This window comes from Tursiops truncatus, chromosome X (assembly GCF_011762595.2).
Source record: "Tursiops truncatus isolate mTurTru1 chromosome X, mTurTru1.mat.Y, whole genome shotgun sequence".
In the NCBI taxonomy this organism is placed as follows: domain Eukaryota; kingdom Metazoa; phylum Chordata; class Mammalia; order Artiodactyla; family Delphinidae; genus Tursiops; species Tursiops truncatus.
The window spans coordinates 123,318,597-123,327,448 of NC_047055.1; the positions used below are offsets into that span (position 1 = coordinate 123,318,597).

At 41.9% G+C, this 8,852-nt stretch overlaps 1 non-coding gene across 1 annotated transcript; it reads right to left on the bottom strand.

Annotated features, from left to right (window-relative positions):
* Positions 1-1,572: 1,572 nt before the first annotated feature.
* Positions 1,573-1,642, bottom strand: LOC117310466 (small nucleolar RNA SNORD82). Its single transcript, XR_004524612.1, has one exon. It is a non-coding gene; the product is annotated as a small nucleolar RNA SNORD82 (small nucleolar RNA).
* Positions 1,643-8,852: the final 7,210 nt, after the last annotated feature.

Consider the following 8,852-nt stretch of genomic DNA (forward strand, 5'->3'; position numbering starts at 1 on the left):
AAGTATGAGGTTATTTAACTGTATTTTTAAATGCTATATTTCAGAAAAAAAGGAAAAATTCTACCTTTTATAAAATTTGTTTCCACAAATAAGCCACTTCCCAAACATCTCATTCTGAGAAAAAAATCTGACCATACACTAGTACCTTTGTGAATATCACATGATACTCAGAGGTTTCTGTCTTAGGTAACGAATACGGACTTGTTCCCCCAAGTGAGATCACAAAGAGAAAGAGAAGACTGTATAGAGGATGGGGAAGATAGTGGATTCAGTCTGGGGCATGTTGAGTTTCATAAGAATTACAGTAAATCCATAAGTTATTCTTTACATCTCTAAAATATCCATTCCTTCCTTCCAGGCAAAGATAGTAAAATGAAGTCATGTGATAAATTACCCATATTCCAACGACATATGTCAAAAAAAGTGAAACTGATCACCTCCCAAATTGATCAAAATCTACACCACAAACTTTCAGAAAGTACTAGACAAGGAAAAATACTAGTCCTGATAGAACAGAACAGGACTGACTTCTAATTATTTGCCTATTCCCATCCCTCTGAGAACATACTTGAGAGTCAGCAAGTTCTTGAGAATTCTTAATAACACTCCTGCATTTGGAAAACTGCATGGAAAACACTCTGGGGGGTGGGGGTGGGGGTGGGGGAAAGGTGAAATGAAAGGAAGAAGCAGGTGAGTCTGACTTCTGTGCAGAAGGGAAGACTCCAAGGGCCACATCTTGACGGGTACCAAGTGTCTTGTGCGAGAAAGAGAAAGAGAAAAGGGCATAAATCCATTCTGGAAGAAAATATAAGAGAAGTTTAAAACTCCCCCAAAAGTTTATGTTAGCTCTTTGAAAACCCTTTTAAGAACACGACTTCCAATTGCTAATAAAAGCTTAGAGGTAAGATGATACAAGTACTGAATTGAGATAAAAAAGAAAGACTGCAGAACCAAGGGAACAAAGGCGTCATGATTTACAGAATCAATGAATAAAGGAATCATCAGAAAACAAGATAGGGTGGACCATAAACTGGATTTAAAGGAAAGTTTTAAAGGAAAGCCATCAGAGAACCACAATGAATGAGCTGAAAAGGACAATGTGATTGAAGTAAAATCTGAAAGAGAGATGACGACCACTAAGAAGGATTAAGATGGGGCTTCCCTGGTGGCGCAGTGGTTGAGAGTCCGCCTGCCGATGCAGGGGACGCGGGTTCGTGCCCCAGTCCGGGAGGATCCCACATGCCGCGGAGCGGCTGGGCCCGTGAGCCATGGCCGCTGAGCCTGCGCATCCGGAGCCTGTGCTCCGCAACGGGAGAGGCCACAACAGTGAGAGGCCCACATATCGGGAAAAAAAAAAAAAAAAAGAAGGATTAAGATGATCGAATGAAAAGATTAAGGACTGCCCCCAAATAAAGTAGGATTTTGAAACACATGAATTTGTGGATACGTACATATTATAGTTAAAATATTTTAAAACCTTTACAAGAAGAACAAGTGTCACTTTTACAAGCTGATTTCCTTGAGGAGGGAGGAGAAGAATGGGAGAATGTCAGTGTAACTTTTTTTTTCATAGCACATCAGAACATTGCAATATAACATCAGGTTTCAGTATTAAGTCTCTTGGTTGTTCATCACACGCGTGTATCTTTTTTTAAAATCTGAAGCAAATATGGTGAAAATGATTTAAAAAATATGTGAAATCAAGGCATTTACATTGTTTAATACATTAAACTGTGAAATGGATGATTATGAAAAAAATAATTTTCTCCTGAAATAATATAAAAGGAAACACGCGATTCCAAAGAACATAAGTTTGGGGAGAGATCAGGTAAGACTTAACGGCGCTGGGATACATTCCAAAGCTTTTGCTTTAAGGATAAAAAGCCATTCAGGTGTTTAGACAGAAAAGAGAGACACCTTCACTGGAGGAGGAGAAAGTCAGGTTAGGCTCAGACTTCAAAGTCAGAAGACAACAGCGAGGTATCTATAGTTTTCAGCGGGGAAATGTGTCACCCAGTAATTTTATACTCCGAGGGTATTAAAAGGAATATAAGAGTAGCAGGCACCCTGAGGTGCCAGAGAACCACACCCTCCCTCTCTACAGCCTCCATGTCAACCAAAATCTGTGTCTGGAGAGGGCAGGACACGCAGCTTCTCTGGAACAAAAGCACCCTGATGTGCAGAGCAAAGGACAGCCGCGGGTAACACCCTCTCAGTTGAATCCTGGGACCACACTTAGAAACAAATGTTTCCATTTCCCACCATGTTTCCCACCCAGCACAGGTGTTTGACAGCTCAAGCTGCGGCGGCAACAACACAAAGCAGAATAAAACAGCAACGAACAACACAACACTAAAGATAGGGTCCCTCCACTCAGGCTGAAGGACATGCGCTACCTCATGCAATCCTCAGAAGCCTCGGAGGGAAGCACCATTTCACACACAGATGAGCTAACTGGGGAGAGAAACTTCCTATGTGGCTCAAGGTCACATAGAAAATTAGTGGCAAAACCTAACTTTGGATCTAGGTCTCAGTGCAAACCCGTAACTACTACAGTACCGAACATGAAAAACCACACGATGCCCTCAGAATTGCTGAATTTCAGACTTCAGGAAATAAGGAGAGAAAGATTTTTCAAGAGTTATTTTCAACACCTTGGAATTACATACCATACACAGGTATGGATAATCACACAGGGAACAAGTGTAAGGTGTTGGGAAAATCCACAGCTGAGCTGAGTCTCTCAAAAGTTGACCCTTTCTTGTTACTTAATATTCCACGTGTTCTCATTTGTAACATTTCTCACTGTAGATAATGTACATTAGCTGCCGTTCACATTCAATTTACCAGAAATACATTTGAAAATAAGGTAATCTTATTTTATACGAGTCCTAAGAATGACTCAGGATGCACATGAGAAAATCTCCTCCCTTTTCACCTAATTGCCAAGATTTCAGGAGACGTCGGGAAAAGGAAATTAAAGGTGATACGTATTTTTCATGTTGTGTTGGAATACACCGAAATTATCATCTCAGGATTCATATTCATTCCTATTTCCTAATATTTCCCAGGGGCCTATTATGCAATCACGAGCACGCATGTGCATGTGTACACACACACACACACACACACACACACACACACACACACACACGAAGTACCTTCCTTCCCTCCCTCCAAATGAAGGCAACAAATCAGTTTCTCTGGGAAAATCAGATTCATCAATTCTGGGCTATAGAAAAATTTTCTGTTTCCCCAGTTTAGAAATTCTTAGAGATGTTCATGTAGTCATGTGAACCTTGAACCTTCAAGAATGAATTACAATATGCTCTACTTCCCATACTTATGTGACTTCCTCTCCAAAACACATTACTTTTACTAGATGTTCCCTCATACTGAGCAGCTGCTATGCTGTGACATTGAATCAACTTGGCTTTTATTGACCAAATAACTTCATATGTGTGAAAACAGGTACCACTTCAAGGGTTGTCAGATTTAGCAAATAAAAATACAAGATATCACATTAAATTTAAGATTCAGATAAACAGCAGTTAATTGTTTAGAGTATGTGTAACTCATGCTCAAATGAAAAAACGGTTCGTCTGAAGTTCAGATTTACCTGGGTGTCCTGTGTTTCACCTGGCAGTCCTGAACACTACAGAAGAAAAAGAGGACAGAGCTGTGACATTTACTGGGGATGATGGAAACCTAAAATGCTTTGAGTCGGTGTTGGTAGACTCCCACATATGGACAATATTCTAAAAACTGAAACTACCTATCCTCAGCCCCAAACTTTCATGCCACTCTGTCCCTCGGGTACATGTTACTTTAAAACATCATTTTGACAAGTTTTTTCTTTTTATTTACTCCCTCATTGAAATGATAAGGAATCAACCATAAAGGGAACTTACTGGCTAACAGTAAACTCTGTAGGTAAAAAGTTTTTTCACTGCAAAATCGCACTTCAGAGGGGCACGAAATAGCTGTTAAGGCCAAAGAAATTATTCGTGGGCTGTTCTGAGAGGTACATGATGGCGTTACACTTGAGTCATGATTAACGTTTTCTCAGAGTTTTCTTTTTTTCACAGCGACTAACACATCATTATTCCTCTTAAGTAATGAAAAGCTGGGAACCTTGCCAAAAGTTACCTTAACAGATGCTATTTTATCATTTCAGTGAATTCCATCATTTTTCACATCTTGGTAATTATATTTCAGAGGCAGAATTCATGCTGAGTATGGTGGGCTGCTGCTACAAAACTAGACCCCAGAAATAAATTAACCAGATAGCTCCAGCAAGCCTGGGGACGCAGGGGGCCCCGGCCCGCCTCACCTGCGGCGTGGTTTTCGGGAATCCACTGTTTCCTATTTTGTGCTTCATTTCAACTCACCTTTTCACACTTGCTCCAAATTGAATTAACTGTGGGGAACCATGAAACTCTTGGTTTCCTTTTGAGAAGCTTAACTCATTGCAAATATTCTGGAGTTTGGAGAAAAAAGAACTACAGGTTCTATCTCATTAGGTACTCATGCTTGAATTAAACCTCGATAACATTCCCAAAGGACGCCAAGAGCACAGAAGGGCAGACTTATTTTTAAATGTTTGCTGAGGATGGTAATAGTTCATATTTGTCTACTCTGACTTCAAATCACTTCAGACCTGAATCCAACTGGCCTGAATCTATAATAATGCCTTCACTAATATTCATTTGTTTCTTTGACATACCCGCAAATTCACAAAAGGAAACTCTCGGCTTTCCAGAGGTCAGTGTTTCTCAGACCAAATGGATTACCTGTCCTGATAGCAGGGGATTCACAGAACATGCAAACTCAGTGCCAAACCAGCCTAGACACTAAGAGTAATGCTACTGATACTAGTCGGTGACGAGGTAGCCATGGCTCAGGCAGATGTTCAGAGCTGCTCACCACTGCACTTAGGACTAGGAGGAAAGGAACATCTGCTCTCACACTTGTGAGACCTGGGGGGACAGTCACTTTTCATCCTGAGTGTCATTCATAACCAAGGACGGTCATTCCTGTTCTAAGGCACTGGGAGGTCATCTAGGCGAGGTCACCCTGGTAGAAGTTTGCTTTTCCACTGCTTTCAACATCAAATATCAACACCGTGGGGACAGACTCGCTGGCAGACGGCAAGGGATCCTTGTGCATGGAGGGAACTGAAGCTCTTTAAGGAAAAAAGAAAAAAGAAACAAACGTCCAGCTGACAGGGTTGTATGGGCTGGAAAGCTGGCTGGGTGTTCATTCCCTTGCTTCATTTGTTCTGGAAATTCGTAGGATGCTTTCATTAGCTGTCCTTTCAATCTGGCTCCAGAGCCAGTTTAAGAGAATCCTCATCTGAGAAGACACTCCTAAGTGTGGGACATAAGAGAGACACAGGACCTGAAAACGATCAAGAATCCTCCTTCCTTTCTCTACGATTACGATAAAAGTGGGATGTAGAGGTGTACTGACCTGCTGCTGAAAGCAAAGAGAAGAATTTCTTCTAGAACAGGCAGTTAAAGAGAAAAATCTACCATCATCTTTAAATTAGAAAATGTCAAATATGAGAATGGGGTAGGGGTCATAAGAGCAGCAATTAACAAACGCTTTATAAAACTGTTGAGGAAGGAAGAGGCACTCCTCTGCCTCCGCCCACAAGACTGTGAACCTGCTACATTTGCAAAGTGGAGCTGTTCGATCCTTGAGAAGCAGGAAGAAGTTATTCACGCTAATAAACGGGCAATCTCTGACGTGTTTTTCACGATACCTTCCTGTACGTCCAGAGGCCAAAAGGTTTTCTCTCCTCTCCCCTCCTTTCATTTGTTTTTTCTCTTCTAAGTCTGAAGTCCAAAAGTTTACAGCCTGTTCTGAAAGACAGTTGGTTGCTTTGCATTAGTATTAATTTGGCTGTGTTGACTAAATATTCAGCTGCCAGCTGGATGCCTTACATGGTTTGAAATAAAATCCATACAAGTTATGGAAATGTTGAAAACTAAAATGAGCAAGGCTGTTTTGGCCAGAACATATTGTTTCCAAATTAGATTTTATGTGTAAAAATGTAAAATTTAGTTATAAAAACTGTATGAAAATATACTTCTATGAGTTATAGGTATATATATATATATTATATATATACACACATTATATATATGTTTCTATCTATTGTGGCAGCTATAAATATAAAAGCAGTACATAATCAACAGTGAATTATGTATCACTCATCCTTTCTAGGAATAAATATTTTCTTTAAAAAATTATTTCAACGGGCCAATATCTGATTTATGTTTATTTTATTTCAAGTTTTTAGTTCTTCTCAGGTTTATAAATTTGGATCTTAAAAACATTTATAGTTCTGGCAAACAATTTTATGGAGTTTATGTATAAAAATACATGGAGACCATTTTAAAATCCATAATCCCTGATTCTGGGATGAAAGTGTGCCAGTCCTTTCAACCCAATGGTTTACTGTGACAAAAAGTACTAACGGAAATCAGCAAGCGAGACTGGTGGGGAAATAACGGCAGCATAAGGAACAGCCTTTACTTCATAACCTGCAGAGCGGTCTGTATCCCGTAACTTATGTTGAAGAATTCACACGATCACCAATTTCTCAATACTCATTCCTGAGATCATCAGGAAACCTAGAAACAGATATCACCCCTTGGCAAACTTTTAAAATAATAATTTGGGATGCGGTATCACCAATCATTCCCTTTTGACTCTAAATCAAACGTGGTTAATTGTAGAGAAGCTACAGTTGACATTGCACATGTAAATGCAATATTTGCTTTTTCGTCACAACCCCCAACTCTCCTAACCCAAGAGGATGAATTGTGTGCAGGGACCTGTCGCTTGAGGTCTTCCCGGTAGTGACAGGGGCTGTGCAGAAGGCTGCTCGCATGTCGGTCATCGAGTAGAGTCGCTCTCCACGTCCGATCACCCTTCTCTGCCCTGCCTAGTGAAGCCTGGAGCTGGGCCCTTCAAACACTCTTCCTGACGCACATGCACAATGTCAGGCTTGTCAGTAGACAGTGCAGGAGGGACCCTGCAGGGGGAAGGGGCTTCTTCCTCTCCAGGTTCTAATGACTCCCCTCCCTTGTTGCTCCTATGACCAGGTTTCCAGGGGTCTGCATGGGCCACCGAGTGGTGGTCACCCTGCAGCAACTTCTGTTCCTCACTAGCTTCAACCCGCTAATTTGGACCAGTCCTCTTCCCGGGCAAAGCAAAACTTATCCACAGTGGGCTGCAACCACACCCTCTCCAATGAGTCTGAATCCCATCCACGGGGAGGAGCTCCTTCCCAAATTTATTCCCTCCCGCCTTCAACACTCTTCCTCGGGCCCTATCGTATTCTTTAGATAGATTCTCTTCTGCCTTTTCTTCATAGTTGCCTTCATTAGTTGTCAAAATAATTGTTTACTTTTCCCTCTGCCAATTACTGCTGTGGTATTTGTCTCCTGTCTGGAGTGTGATGGGTAACGTTCCCCAAACCCCCTTCCTGGCACCAGGTAAAGGTCCACCCTACAAGAAGTAAGCATATTTTAAAAAATCTTTTCCCGGGCTTCCCTGGTGGCGCGGTGGTTGAGAGTCCGCCTGCCGATGCAGGGGACGCGGGTTCGTGCCCCGGTCCGGGAAGATCCCACATGCCGCGGAGCGTCTGAGCCCGTGAGCCGTGGCCGCTGAGCCTGCGCGTCCGGAGCCTGTGCTCCGCAACGGGAGAGGCCACAACAGTGAGAGGCCCGCGTACCGCCAAAAAAAATAAAATATATATATATATATATATATATATATATATATATTTTTTTTTTTTTTGCCAAGTGCAACTCAAAAAGTATGAGCACTCCCACAAACACTTTCCCTAAAATAAACTAGTCCCTTCACAGAGTCTCCCAAACAACTCCAACAACATGCCGGCTTCTGGGGAGATGAAGAGGGTTACGTTACACAGAAATTTCTTCTTTTGACGTCTTGATAGTGATATCTTCAGACTGACCTCGATGGCTGGAGTGACCTGCGTCAAGACTGCCTCCCCTTAAACACAGCTTCTCAAAACTCCTTACCACTTATCCACATTTCGTGTCTCATATTCAGCTTGTATATCTTATTTCAGCAAAACCGAAGTTAGGTTTGGAAGTGACCCTGGGCAGTTCCTGAGGGAACCTCAGTTTCTGCTGCCATGAAAGCCTTCCTTCACTTTGATTTGGACGAGTATGTTTACTTTCCATTACTGTGCTACCCTTTTCCAACAACTGTATCCCTTATTTAAATCCTTGTGCTTTCCAAAGACACAAAGAGGTATTCTGCATCGTTACATCTCTAAGGTATTTCCATAACATAGTTTTAAAAAATGTATTCCTCAGCATTTCATGCTATGCTATTTTTTTCCCCTGCCGAAAGGTTCCCATCTTTGAAAAATGGCACGTTTTCCCCCAAATCATAAACTACGAGTTAGCATTATGGTCCACAAAGATAAATTAGGTCTCACCGTGGGGCTATCTCCTCGCCCTCCTTTCTACAAAACAAGTTCATGTTGAATGACGACTATTTCCCAGGGGCTGTGAGGGGCACAGCATCAGAACAGAAAGGTCTCCGTGCTGAGAGCCTAACCTACCTCGTCAATAAACAAGTCCACAAACGAATCCACCACCTGAAGGAAGCAGGTCGAGATGGGCTTGAACGTCTCAGCAGGGCTGGAATGTGCAGAGTCTTGCAGAAGTGCCAAAGGGAGTCATCACAGGCTTGACAGAGAGAGAGGCTTTTGTCCAATTGTTTTTAAGGATTTTGCTTTGGCTGCTTGTGGAACATGAATCGTAGACAAGCGGGAGAGAATCATGGGGCCATCTAGGAAGTTA